Here is a 14,014-nt window from a genome sequence, read left to right as displayed (position 1 = left end):
ACCTGGTCAACTTGGACAACTTAACAGAATACTCTGTGGATAAAAAAGTATGGTTCAGCCCAGGACATTGTGCTTCTCATGTTGGCCACAGATGAACGATTGTGTCATGAGTTGTGACACCGGACTTTAATGAAAAGATTTCCCAACAATGAACGTTCCTTTCCAAAACCATAGACATTAATATGCAGTTAGTCCCCCTTTTCTGTTTTAGCAGACTCTACTCTTACTGGAAGGTTTTCCATTAGATTTTGGATCATGACTTTGGGGATTTGTGCTCATTCAGCCACATGGGCATTAGTGAGGATGGGCAGTAATGTTGGGCGAGGAGGCCTTGTACGCAGTCTGCAGTGGGGTTGAGGTCAGGACACTCGAAGTCTTCCATGCGAACCTTGGCGAAGCATGTCTGTATGGAGCTTGCTTTGTGCACAAGGGCACTGTCATGCTGGAACAGGTTTGGGCTCCTTACATCCAGTGAAGGGAAAATCTCAATGCTACAGCATACAAAGACATTCGAGACAACCGTGTGTTCCACATACAGGTGTGATGGTCAGGTTTACACATGAGTTGTTGCTGCTCTAGAGTTATTTACTGTTTTTACTATGATTTGCTGAGAATGGTTAGTCTTGGTCGGACAGTTCAGTGAGCATTGGTTACTGTGCTCCAGGGTCCTGGGTTCGATCCTGAGCTTGGGTTTCTATCTGTGCAGAGTTTTATGTGTTCGCATGGGTTTCCTCTGGTTTCTCCAGTTTTATCCCCACTAGTGTCACACTCGGGGTGAATTCTCACACCTTGCACTCAGTGCTCCACCGTGACCGAGACCAGGATAACGTGAAAGTAAGTGATTCTTGTTATTCTTGATAAGGAAAAAAGTTTGTTTTCCAGTTCCAATTTTTCATCCCAACTGATGTTACATCTCGAGTTGTAGGTGCTTTGAGTGCCTAGAAAAGTGCTCTCTTCCTCCTCCTCCTCCTCCACACGTAGCCCTGAGCTGGATTTGTCTGCAGGCACATCAGAAAACCCAATAACAGATAAGCATAGACGATAAATGAAATTGGTATTAGCATTTTGGAGATGGAGGAAGTGGACCAAAGCTTCCTTTCCGAGTTTCTCATATTCACTTTTGACAGAAGCGAGGCCCAACCCTGATTCTTTCCAGTGTCAACAGGTCAGCTTTCCCAGCTTTTTCCTCTCTAATTTAGTCAGTGTGAGTTTCCTATATTCCGTCGGCGAATACCTTGCAAGCTGTACTGATGACGTTGAAAGAGGGCCGCGTAGGAGTGGTCGGGTGAGGGCAGTTTTCTTCCGGAGGCACTGAAGTTTCAACTTGTAAGACTTCTTACACCGTAATTATAACCAGAGTGAGAGTGCTCGACACGTTTGGGCTGGTTCTGGAATAAAAGTGCGTTGTTGAAGGAAATTCTCCCCATGGACCATTTAATACACGGCAGACTTTCTGTGACCTTTTCGGTCCTATTTCATGCTGTCTTGGCTGCAGGCCATATGTTTTTATGTACCTTTTACCACGATGTGCTAATGTAGTCTTAGTCTCGGTGAGGTCATTTCTAGATACATTTGAGCTGAAGTCTTGACCAGTAGATAATTGTAAAGTATTACATTGTTATTTTTGGGACTGGACTCACTTCCCTATTATCATAAACCAGCTTTCATTCTCATCTCTGGCCAAAGCACGACCTGATTTGGTCAGGTTCATTCTTGGATCAGGATAATAGTTAAATTCCAGATAGTAATCGGGGCTAAACAAAATTTGGGGCAATCAAATTCTTGATGCCTTTACACCCCTTATCCTTAACAATCTTTCCAAACCTCCTTAGACAATGCACTATTAAGTATCTTTTTATTTTGTCACGTCTTGTGTAAGTTCACGTAATTCTTAGCGTCACTCTGTGCCACGTGTCTGAAATTTCCAACACGTTCCACACATCTCTGTAAATACTTGAGCTGTGAGTAACGGTGCCAAGCATGATTATTTCTTGCATGGCGAGCTGTTGGCCGTGTTGCCTCATTAAAACGTGTTAGACGTGCACTTGGGCCTCCCAAAGGGGCTTGGACGTGTTTTACGCCCAACTCCAGAGGAAACCGCGTGGCCTGTGCGACATTTTCCACTCTGTAAATGCTGTATTTATTTTTGAAGCTCCACATCAATGAGTTCTGCTTCCGAAAAATACCTTCCTTTAAAACATGATGCAGGATCTGACCTCAGTGTGTGTGTGTGTGTGTGTGTGTGTGTAAATGAGAGTCAGGAGTCCAGATGGTAGGGAAACGGCCACATGTGGAATCCTGAGTGTGTTCCTTTCCGGGCGATAAAAGTTACACACCTGAGCATTTGAGAGGTGGGAGGAAAGAAAACTGATTATTTATGAAGATGCTTTTACAAGAAGCAGTGTTTTATAGTGCTTTGACTGACCCTGTAATGACTTGAGCATCGGTCAAGAAATTATAAATGGGCACATAGATCCTTGTATTGATATTCAGCCATTTGAGGCGGTTTATTTTCTTTTTCACAGCCCTGATTTTCTGTATCAGGAGTTTTCAAATTCTGTTGTACACACCCAGTTTCGTTGTATACACCCAGCCCTTTGAAGAGAAAATGCTTCTTGGTTGTTTATGATGTTGCACGAAAGGCATGCGAGTGTAGATCTTCGAGCTTAGTGTTAGTTTTGCTTCCTCCTTTCACTGATGCCGCGGCAGTGTTTTTCTCCTTCTTCTTCGTTCCTTTTCTGGATTCCCCTGTGTGTGGCCCGTGGCTTAACACGATAACACAGCAGCCAGGGATCAAAGATCGTTCTTCTAACAAACAGGCTGACACGTTGCCAATCGCTACCACCTGGGGCCTTAAGGGCGCAGCTGCCTGTCTGTCCCCGCTCCCCCTTAAAAAGCATTAGGATGCAGCCCAGATGTGGAGAAATCAACCTCACGGAAGACACAGATGTTGTTGCTGCGTAGACCACGACAGATTAAATTCGCATGTCTGAAGGCTTATTGAATTTTCAGTATTCGAATCGTATGTCTGTAAAGGTTTAAAAGCGGCACTGGTCATTCAAGGGCTGGCTAGCCAGAAGCAAAATCTGATCTGGATCCTTCTTAGCAGCAAATCACGTCACTTTAAAATACGACAGAAGAAACTTGTGTGTGGATAATGACATTGGGAAACCATCTAGCGACGCAAACACAGTGAGATACGGAGCATCCGATCATTGTCGTACCCTTTTCTGGCCACGATCTCCAGAACGTATAAGGCCGAAATCGATCGGCTGTCCGCAAATGGCTTGGTTTTCAGCGCAAAAGTGGTGAATAAACAATATAATTTTGCATCTTTGCCAGTCTGTGAAAGTCTCAGACTTACACAATCTTTTTTTTTTATTATTATTATTTTTTTTTAAATCACCTACTGAGCCTGTAACACTAAGGTAATCCCCCCCCCAAAAAATGGCCTAATTATAATTGGCTTACAGCCAGGATGAAACCACGGACATGAGGATACTTCAGAATTGTATGTCTTGACATTGGTATACATTTCAGGGTGCAATTTATTTAACCCGACACAGTTAGTAAACTGAGGATAGTGCTACAGCAAGGTTCTTGTAAGATGACTCTGTTGCTTGTACTGCATTTAGTGCCGTGTTTGTAAGATGTATCCTTGTTGTTTGAGGTTTCTAAACATAATCCCTAACGAGCATGTTTTTATTTAGCTAATGCTTTCCCAATGGTAACCACTTAGCCCCAAATTGCGTTCTAAATGGCTGTTTTTGCCTTTTGAAAGGAACGGCATATTTTCCGTCGACTAAAACCCTATTTTGTCCTCTTTCTGAAAACTCCACCTCTGCCAAACACTAACCTACATTTCGACCCTTATTGTTTTAATCCCAGATTGCAGATTGCTTTCCCATATAAAATCAGGCTACTTTTTAAATTGGATTATTGTGGGTGGGAAAGCACAATGGGGATCTGCTAATGAAGGGCAGGTGTTCTGGGAAGCTGTCTAAAGCCCCCGCCCCCCCCTCTTTTTATTTTTTATTTTTTTTTAAATCCACAGGGTGTTTCGGCCATAGCATAGGTTGCTGACGATTTCTGAAATTAGGACCTCGATGGACGTACAAGAGGCCAAACGAGAACTCCAGTGTATAAGTTCTGACTGAGGTGAATTCCTGTTCAGATATTTGACCTGATTACCATCTGGTTCTGCACTTCCCTTCAGAAAGCATGCAGTACTGTAAGGAAAAATGATTATATATATAATATAAACCTAATCTTACCTTAGATTGTGTATGATTGGCAGAGACAGAGTCCCTAATTGAGCTTTGCCTTTAGATTTTTCTGCTAGAGAAGTGAGTACCGAGGTCTAGACTATACTTTCATGAGGAGGGAGTTAAACACTTGGGGTTGAGCTATTTTGGGAATCAATAAAACGAGCCGTGTGATGCGATCTGATGCAACGAACGACACCTAAAGTTCATTATTTTTCTAATCAACTTTAGGAACTGCACGTCCTAACGTATTTTATTCGTCTTGTACCATTACAATTTTTGTTAAAGAATGACGCATCATATGTATTATCCATTTACAGTTACATTTAATGTTGTGAATGTCTGCAAAACAATGCATTCCCTTATGAGCAAGGATGAATCTCCTTATAGAAAACTGCACCTTATTAATTTAGCTGAAATAATCGAAATGGTCATTCATGTTTTGGGGGTTTTTTCGAGTCATGGTCAAATATTTTCTATTTCGACATGGACCATTGGTACTTATGGTTAGTATTATTGTTGCTATAGTTACCCTAACAAAGAGAAGTAAGTTTTTCACCCAGTGGATGAAAACGCGATGGTAAGTGGACAATTCTGTTCTTTCCATATGCAAAGTGGAAGAGACCGCTGGCGCAGAGAGCGATTCATTGCTTCGTGTTTAAAAAGCCAACAGCGGCAGGTCATTTTCTTGCCTGTTAACGTGCAGTAGAAAGATGATGGAGATGCATTCTTGCCATTTTTTAAAGTGGTGCACGTCTGATGTTAACACCAGACCCAAGTCAGGTTACGCCTGGTCTTCCTCTCCTGCGTGCTCCCAGTAGAGATTAGAAAAACATTCGTTGGACATTATCCCCTGTTATTATTCTTTTCTTTGTCTCTGCCGCCTATCTCCCTCTCTCTGACTCTGCACACCATTAAAATAACATCTCTGAGGCAGGGTCACTGAACCGAACATCGGAAGTATTGTTCATCCATGTCCGACCTTTGCCCTCCATCCCTGTACTTGGCCATATTTGTTTCTCCATGTAATTACCCTTTTCCTCATTTAGCACTCCTGACTTCTGTTTTTCATTCTGAGAGTAGACTGATGACAGGGGGGAAAAAAAATCTTGTATCTTCTCTGCTCTTTTAACGTTTTGATAGAAGAAATGTGTTTTTTGTATTATTATTATTATTATTATTAAACTTGTTTTGAACGTTCCGTTCACACACATGAAAGCACTGATACTGACCTAATTCAGCGAATGAGGAGAGTCTACACAGAAGGCCTCGGATTATTATGAATTCCTCGAACACGTCCAGTCTGTTCACCGTCTCGTTTTGTGGATTACTTTGTGGAAACTGTGTCTTCTGGCTGCTCTCCTTGTACGCTCTCTTTCCTGGAGTGGCTGAACCCCGGACTCTTCTATTCTGGAAGGATGTGTGTCTTCTGAGCTGGCTTGATGACAGATAGCAACATTATCATAAGCACAAATACTGTACAAGTCCTTCGGCTTGCGCTCGCTCGTAGGGCTTTAGTGAGCCAGCTGAATGACCTGCTCGGGGACAGAAGGATATTTCTTAGGGAAAGTTAATTCAATTATCTATTCATTTCCAAGTGCTGGTGTGAGCTGCTTGGATAGATTATGTTCTTAGGTAATTCGCTGTCTTCTTTCCAGAATGCAGCTTAATTCTACTTTTTTTTAATTCTATTTTGTGATTGTGAAAGAAGGGCATTGAGTAATTGCCCTCAGTATATTTAGCAAGGTCAAGATGGAGGTCTCGTCATGTTTTGCGTGGTTCAACGATATCCTGGTAGGTACCATCAGAATATTACAATATGACCTACAAAAAATTATCCGATTTTTGGCGCCACTGTCCTGCACCCGAGATTATCCCGAGATGGCGGCGGATCCAAGCTATCTCTTTAGACTTCCTGAATCTTATAAAGGTATTCACGGGCATATTCATAATCGTTGCTACCTCACAGCTCCAGGGGCTTAGATTCAACCCTGAGCGTGGATTATCATCTGCACAGAGTTTCAGATGTTCTCCCATTGTCTATGTGGGTTTCCTCCGCATGCTCTGGTTTCCTCCCACCTCCAAAAACGTGGAAAATTCTCGACTAAATTTCGCACTAGGTGTGCATGTGTGCGCGTAGTGGGCTAGCATCCCGTCCAGGGTATATTCCCAGCTCATGCTCGGTGTTCCTGGAATAGCCTCAACACCGGTACACTGTAAAACCGGATGAGTTCATTTAACTCAAGAAACTAATAACCCCCGCCCCCATCCCATTTTAATTTGAAAATAAAATGGCCGAACACCAAGCTGTACACATCCACACCATTTGTGATTCCGTTGTGATTTTCAAGTCGAGTTTATCTCCTTTAAAACGTGATCTTGCCGTTTGTGTGCAGCAGTTTTCCAAAGCAGTGAGTCATTGCTGCCTTCTTCTCGTGCTCAGCGCTGCAGCACACAACCCACATGACAGGGAGAGGAAAAATCCGCCGTCTCCTCAAAAGGCTCCACCATGCCTTTGATTTATGATTTTCATGTTTACATCATCATCGCTCCCCATCCGCATTCAGAGAATCACATGCTTCGAGTAGTCGCGCTCTGATGGATGGATGGAGCATCTGGTGTATTTTTAGAGCCGGGCTGGCCAGCGGAGCTAATTGCGTGGTACTGATTATAACGTTTGTGCCGTATGTCGTAACACAGCTATGACTTTTCACATCATAAAATATCTGCTCGTGACTAATGCTTCAAAGTGACATGGTGGGGTGAACTTCTCATGTGGCGTGTACCTGTTTTATTTGGACTTATTTTAGGACGACTCTGGAAACGCTGTAGTTTATAGTTTTTTTGTTGTTGTTGTTGTTGTTGTTGTTTTTTGGTGGGGTTTGCTAGCAAATTACTGGATATTGCATGACCTTGAAATATTTTTTACTGAGGTCACTTAAGCTTTAGGAAATGTAGACGTTTTAGTTTAAGAAGAAAACTAGCTTCAAAACAGATGAACAATATCCTCTGAATCATGTTACCGGTACACATCCTTGGCTCAGTTCACAACACGGCTCTGATGTATCCCTTAAGGTGGAGTTGATTTGACATAATGAACGAATCTGCCTCTTTTCCATTAAACTAGCATTAAACCACAGGGATGTTGTGATCCTAATATGACCCATTTATTTTCACAGGCTTTTTGAAATGTATATGTCCACCACTCAGAACATGTAAACACCAGGGAGGAAGCCATTTCGCATGCTTGTTAATACATCTCAGTAAATATTTCCTGATGGTTCCAACATTTTGCTGGATGTTTTCTTTGCCCGACGCTTCACAGTCGGGCTCAAATGAAATGCTTTCACGGTGATTTATAGTGTGGAGAGGTACACACAAGCTTTATTTTGGTTTGGCTCCATTGAGGGACAGAAAACGATAACTGTTATATTACCCATAGATGGCTTTACGACTGATTTCCTGTGTTTCCTTACAGGGGGAAAGTGATTACAGCATGCCGGTAGAATGATGCTTTTTATACGAAATAGTTTTTAAAAAAAATAATACTTTTAAAAGTCTTAAGCGCTGATCTGATACTCGCTAGATTTGATGGATGCCCTAAATTTGATCCGTTGCCGTATCTGAAACTGTGAATGTGATCGTAGACGTTCGTGAACGATTGTCTTTTTGAACGCACCAGTAAGATAATCGAATCGGTATCAGTCTTTCCATAGTTCAGTTGCTCCTGAACTTTAAATTGCAAACCACATATTTGAACTTTCCATTTCTTGCGATTACGTTATGCTATTACAGGGAGCACCGTGGTTAGCACGTTTGCCTCACATCTCCAGGGTTGAGGGTTTGAGTCCCGCCAGTGGCCCTGTGTGTGTGTGTGTGGAGTCTGCATGTTCTCTACATGCTTCAGGGGTTTCCTCAGGGTACTCCAGTTTCCTCCCCCAGTCCAAAGACATGCATGTTAGGCTGATTTGCATGTCCAAAAAAGTGTCTGCAGTGTATAAATGTGTGTGTGTATGTGATTGTGCCCTGCAATGGATTGGCACCCCATCCAGGGTGTCCCCCACCTTGTTCCCCATGCCCTCTGGCATAGGCTCCAGGTTCCCCGTGACCCTGTTAGATAAGCGGTACAGAAAATGGATGGATGGATGGATACATTATTCTCTTACGTTACGTTTCCATTATATGGTTATCTTTCGGTAAATTTTAAACATGAATGAATTCTGTAAGTTCTATTTGCAACCTAACCTGTTCAAGGCCCCTTGAGTCGGCGAATCTTTTTGGTAAAGCTCGAGAGTCACGTCTCTCTCGTCCAGCAGATCAGCTGAGATCGTGAGATAAATGAGCGTCCCAGTATCGCAGCACATACAACAGTAGTCTGTGTTAGACTTGATGGCTGTATATACTGTATGAGTCGCCAACATGCCACCATTCACTCCCAATGTGCCGATTTAAAAGCCTTTTTTTTTTCGGTCAAAATGGGAGTCGCCAACTTGCTCAAATTGAAGCGAGTGCATTCACAGCATACATGGCCAGTTGGACCGTGTGTCGTCCTCTTGCCTGACCATTTTGGTGATGGACACTACTTGTTCGTGTCATGAACACACACGCTGTGATGGCTGAAGTATCTTAACATGGTGTTTCGGCTAACACAAAGTGGCAAGTTCAGCGTTATGCATGAATTATAGTCCTGTAATTTCTGCAAGTGTATTGATTTTATTGTTATCAGGAAGAACATTTTTAGAGCTTTGAGTCATGACTGACTGAGCTTTTATATGCTAGCTAGCTGACCGTTATCCACCATTTTAATCAACGTAAGTGTAAATAGTTAATGTAAAGTACCGACTGAAAATATACTGGTAAACAGCAGTCAACATACTCTTTTATGGGGAAAAAAAATCACTACTCTCCATGATTTTCATTATTTTCTTCATGAAAAAGGTATGCTTCTTTTTCCCCGCCCACTGAGAAACGTTACGTGTTCGTATGGATCCGGATATGTTGTCCCCAGTCGCAGTTCCTGAACCGGCTGATGATTTCCACCATGATGAAACGGTGCCAGTATTTTTGTTGCTAAGACAGTATAGACAAGCGTTCACAAAGAGCAGTTGGTTTTAGCTGTTTATTTATGCAATCTATACACGTCTTTGTTTGTTATTTTTCTTTTTCGGAATTTAATTTTTTGTTAGAATGTGTCAGCTCTTGTCAAAATCGGCAAAATATCATAAAATTTTTAGTGCAAAGACGACTGCTTGATGAACATGGGGTTAGTTTGCATGCTTTCTCCAGCTAGCTAGGTAAATTGCGCAGCCCAATGGGACTAGTCATGTGCTACCAGGGTGAAACCTGGCAACCAGCAGAGAATCAGTCCGGCTAGGATTTCGTGATTTTTTGCGTTCATTTCCACGATCGCAAAATCGCGAAATCCTAGATCCTTCTGACATTCCGAGGGGCTTGCAATTCTCCAAAATTACTTCGATTGACGTGCGCCGAACATGAGTACAAAAGTTGGAGAGGAAGAGCTCAAATGACCTGAACAGAACCCTGACTTCAACCTCACTGAACAACTTTGGGGTGAACTGGCACGCAAACTTTGCACCAGACGTCCTCACCCGAAATCGGCACCTGACCTCACTAATGCTCTTGTGGCTGAACGGCCAAATACCCACAGCAACAAAATCTAGTGGAAAACCTTCCCAGAAGACTGGAGCTTATTATAACAGCCAAAGGGAGACCAAATCTGGAACGGGATGTTCAACAAGCACATACGGGTGTGACAGTCAGGTGTCCGCAAACTTTTGGCCAGATAGTGTATAATATGATACCTTAAATGTTATACTTTTGTTTGGAAAAGAACATAGAAGTTTTTATGGTCCATTTGGTGTAGGGTCTTGATGTCTCTTGATTTCTGCATAAGAGCAAGTAAAGGGTAAATAAGAAAGCAGGTGCAGAGAGGCTTTTTAGGTGGACGTGAGTAGATTTCCAGGAAAACACAAAGGATTTGGATACGGTATTAACCTTTGGTTTCATTTCAGGAAGACCTCCAGCCACTCCCCAAGCCTGAAGAACCTCAGTTTTGCACACACATCTGTCTATTCGTCTTCGTCGTTGTGAAGTCAGCCAAAGGTAAGTCACTCATCCAGAACCCAAGTGACTCCCCAGCACATGGAAGTGACTTGTGTCGGCCGTGTTACCTCACATCTGTTGTGACCTGAGACGTGTATGCTGGCTTTGGCTGTAGAATTACATCAGGGTGTAGATTTCACAACCGTGCGCTCCGTTAGTTTGCTGGTCTCTCGTGGATGATATCGGGAATGATGCGGAGGTTATACGCAGGTCAGCATCTGATCATAGAGACTACATTGTATTAATAGAGGAGAAAAGTAAAGTCTGTAGCAGCAGAACGTGTGCAGGAGACAGCACAATCCTTCAGCGTTAGAATGATTCGAGTAGCAGAATGTATCGCTGTTTTGCCAGAAACAAGAATGTTTTTAGTTACATGAAACATGCAGTAAAACCCGTCGGCCACAAGTTTGTTTTTGTGTCCGTCAAACGAGACTCCAGTGAGTTTTTCAGGTTTTGTGATTTGAAAATGAATGCTTGCAATAGCGCACTGATTGCCCCCACAGATCCAGAATAACGACTGTGAGACGGGGTGTTGCGGTCGTGTGAAACGTATTTTAGGAAAATCCGATCGCTCGATGGTCTCCGAAAAAAACAAACCAGAACGTGTCATATAAAACTGTGACTATCGAAAAACAGCGAATATAAAGAGCAGTTCGGGAAACGTTCAGCGCAGTATTGTGGTTTGGTGGGATTTGTTGGAAACTCTTATTCCTGTTTGGTATGTCCGTCAGTAACCCTTCCTGCTGCTCGAGCCCAAATGAAGATCCAGAGCTGCTTTCAGATTAGAGATTGGCTCAACTCTTGCGTTGCACATTTTGAAAAGCTGCAACAACAAAAAAAAACATGTTTAAATGTGTAACTTGGTCAATCCCTGGCAAGCGACAATATTTACATTTACATTTATTCATTTAGCGGACGCTTTTATGCAAAGCGACTTACTAATGCAGAAATACAGGCAAAGCGATATATCAAGCGGAGAACAATACGAGTCGTGCTACCGTGCAAGATTTATAAGTGAGTTCTAGAGAAGCAAAGTGCGCAGAGTCGAGGTGTAAGAGCCAGAGTAAAGTTTTTTTTGTTTTGTTTTTTGGTGGGTCGTTAGCTGTTTTTTGAAGATGGTGAGAGATTCTGAGGTCCGGATTGAGGTCGGACGTTCATTCCACCACTGAGGAACAGTTAGCGTGAAGGTTCTGGAAAGGGATCTTGGGCCACGTTGAGTAGGCAGTACTAAGCGTCGGTCGTTAACCGATCGCAGATCGCGTGAGGGAACGTAAGCCTTCAGGAGAGAGTTGAGGTAGGGCGGTGCTGATCCAGACAAGGTCTTGTACGTGAGCATCAAGGCCATGAATTTGATACGGGCGGATACAGGAAGCCAGTGCAGGGAGATGAAGAGGGGTGTGACATTGGTTCTCTTGGGCTGGTTGAAGAATATTTAATGTTAATTATTTTATTTAGTTAGTTATTTATTTATTTTTACAGGCAGACAGATGTGGCAGTTTCAATGTCCTGCCCCTGTGACTGTGAATTTAAGGTAAGTTTCATGTTCAAGCCCAGCTCGGTCCGATCACTGACTCGGCATGGCTAAGGGGTCAGAGGGCGTGAATCTCACTTTCCAGCTGACCAATTTGCACTTCGGGTGTACGACTTGCTATAAGTTCAGCCTACACGTGAACGATGTTTCTGGAATAATCCGGGAAAAAAAAAAAAACACATCTGCAGATTTTGCAAAAAAAAAAAACCATACCCTGATGATAAAATTTTCAAATTTTGATTGAAAAACAAATGAAAGGTGCAGGTACGTTTTACATTTACGGCATTTGGTGGATGCCTTTATCCAGAGAGACTTACATTTATCTCATTTATACAAGTGAGCAGGTGAGGGTTAAGGGCCTTGCTCAGGGGCCCAGCAGTAGAAGCTTGGTGGTGCTGGGATTTGAACTCACAACCTTCCAATCAGAAGTCTTAACCACTGAGCTACCACTATCCCCATTTTATACATTTTAGAGTAAATAAATGTTATATATATATATATATATATATATATATATATATCTTACTATTTGTATTTGCAACATGCATTTTTAGAGTTTGATACTTAAGATCTCCAAGCAAAATCTTTATTATTTTCCTTGATACTTTTGCCACAAATTGAATTAGAAATTGGATTGAAATTGGAACTCTATGCAAACGGATTCTGGGCTGAATCTTTCAATGCACCCATTGACTTGACTTCTCCTGTTCCGCCACATGCAGAGCTCTTCTATGCTTTGTAAGTCAGTTCTTTGTTCATCATTAATCGCTCTCTGGAGAAGACAGACATGCTTTAGAATTGGCAGCAGAATGAGCTGAAAAGATATACAGCTCATGTTGTCTGCGTTCACTTATGAATTCGAATCATCCATACAACTCCAAATGTTTCAGGGCAACATAAACAATCTCCTTGTCTTTTCGATATGATTTGTGTACATATTTATATGAATAATTCTACATACTCTTTTCTTAGTGTCAAATAAACACCCTGAGAATTTCCCGTCATGATTTCCTATCATGGATCGTGAGGATTTCAATGAATCTCACATTTAAGCACACGGCCTCGTATTCAGCGTGGAGACTTCTTAATTTTTGCCCGAAGTTAGGACGTTTTCTCGGTCCCGCTACCCGAATTGTGTTTTACACGTTCTACAAATGATATTTTAAATCTTCCCCGTGACAGAGAAACACCTCGAAGACCTGGTGTCACTGATGGAGTTTATTATTTGTTATGAGTTTTGAGACGCTCACTGCGTGTGGGTCGCTCAACTATTTATGTCTCGTTTCAAAGAGCGGAGCCGTTTGTGAGAGGAAGCGGCCTGAAATGAAAGGATGAGGGGAGGCGCATGTTGATGTTGGATCATTAGTCAGTTGAGTTACATTAAGCATCAAAGCGTTATGTGATTTACCGAAAGACCAGACTGTCTCGGAGTAACAGGATGGCCGTCAGCTTGAGCCTATCACGGCGCTAATGAAGACCACACTCCGAGAGCCGTAGTTTTTATTAACGTGTTTGCATTGGTTTATTTATTCGCTCGTTTATTATAGGAGCAGGAGGAGGCCAAGTCATCTGTCTGGGTTAGAACGTCTTGACAGCTCTTGTTGCTAAACTCTCTCATCTGCTGCTCTTCTTGTTATGTAAATGTATGCACATGAGCCTGACCACAAAGGTCGCCGTATTCAAAGAAATCCCGTTCACGAAGTTAGAGAAACAAATGGCCCCAGACTCCCTTCTGGCTGCGATTTGGGCATACCGCCCGAGCTCAGTAATCAAAGCAAGTCAGTTCAGTCAATTGGAGACGTCAGAGCCCAGCTGGTACAATGGCATCTTTGGGTGGAAGCTTGGCAACCTGCGTCCCTGGTCAAATGAATGGGGTTGTCACGTCAAACTTGCTGTGTGAGCCCAGATTGAAATCGAGTCTCTGTGCTGTGCAGCGCTGCATATGGCCTCCATTTTGATGAGGTTAACCAGGAAATTATTTACGTTTCTGCCTGCGCCTATTGTTTATGGAAATGTCAAGTCTCTACTGCCGTGAGCTAATAACTGAACATTAATACAATTCCCCCTGACTCACACTGAGCCACTTCTCCTTCAA

The sequence above is a fragment of the Ictalurus furcatus genome, chromosome 17 (genome assembly GCF_023375685.1).
Source record: "Ictalurus furcatus strain D&B chromosome 17, Billie_1.0, whole genome shotgun sequence".
Taxonomy (NCBI): Eukaryota; Metazoa; Chordata; class Actinopteri; order Siluriformes; family Ictaluridae; genus Ictalurus; species Ictalurus furcatus.
This window is presented reverse-complemented; position numbering follows the sequence as displayed.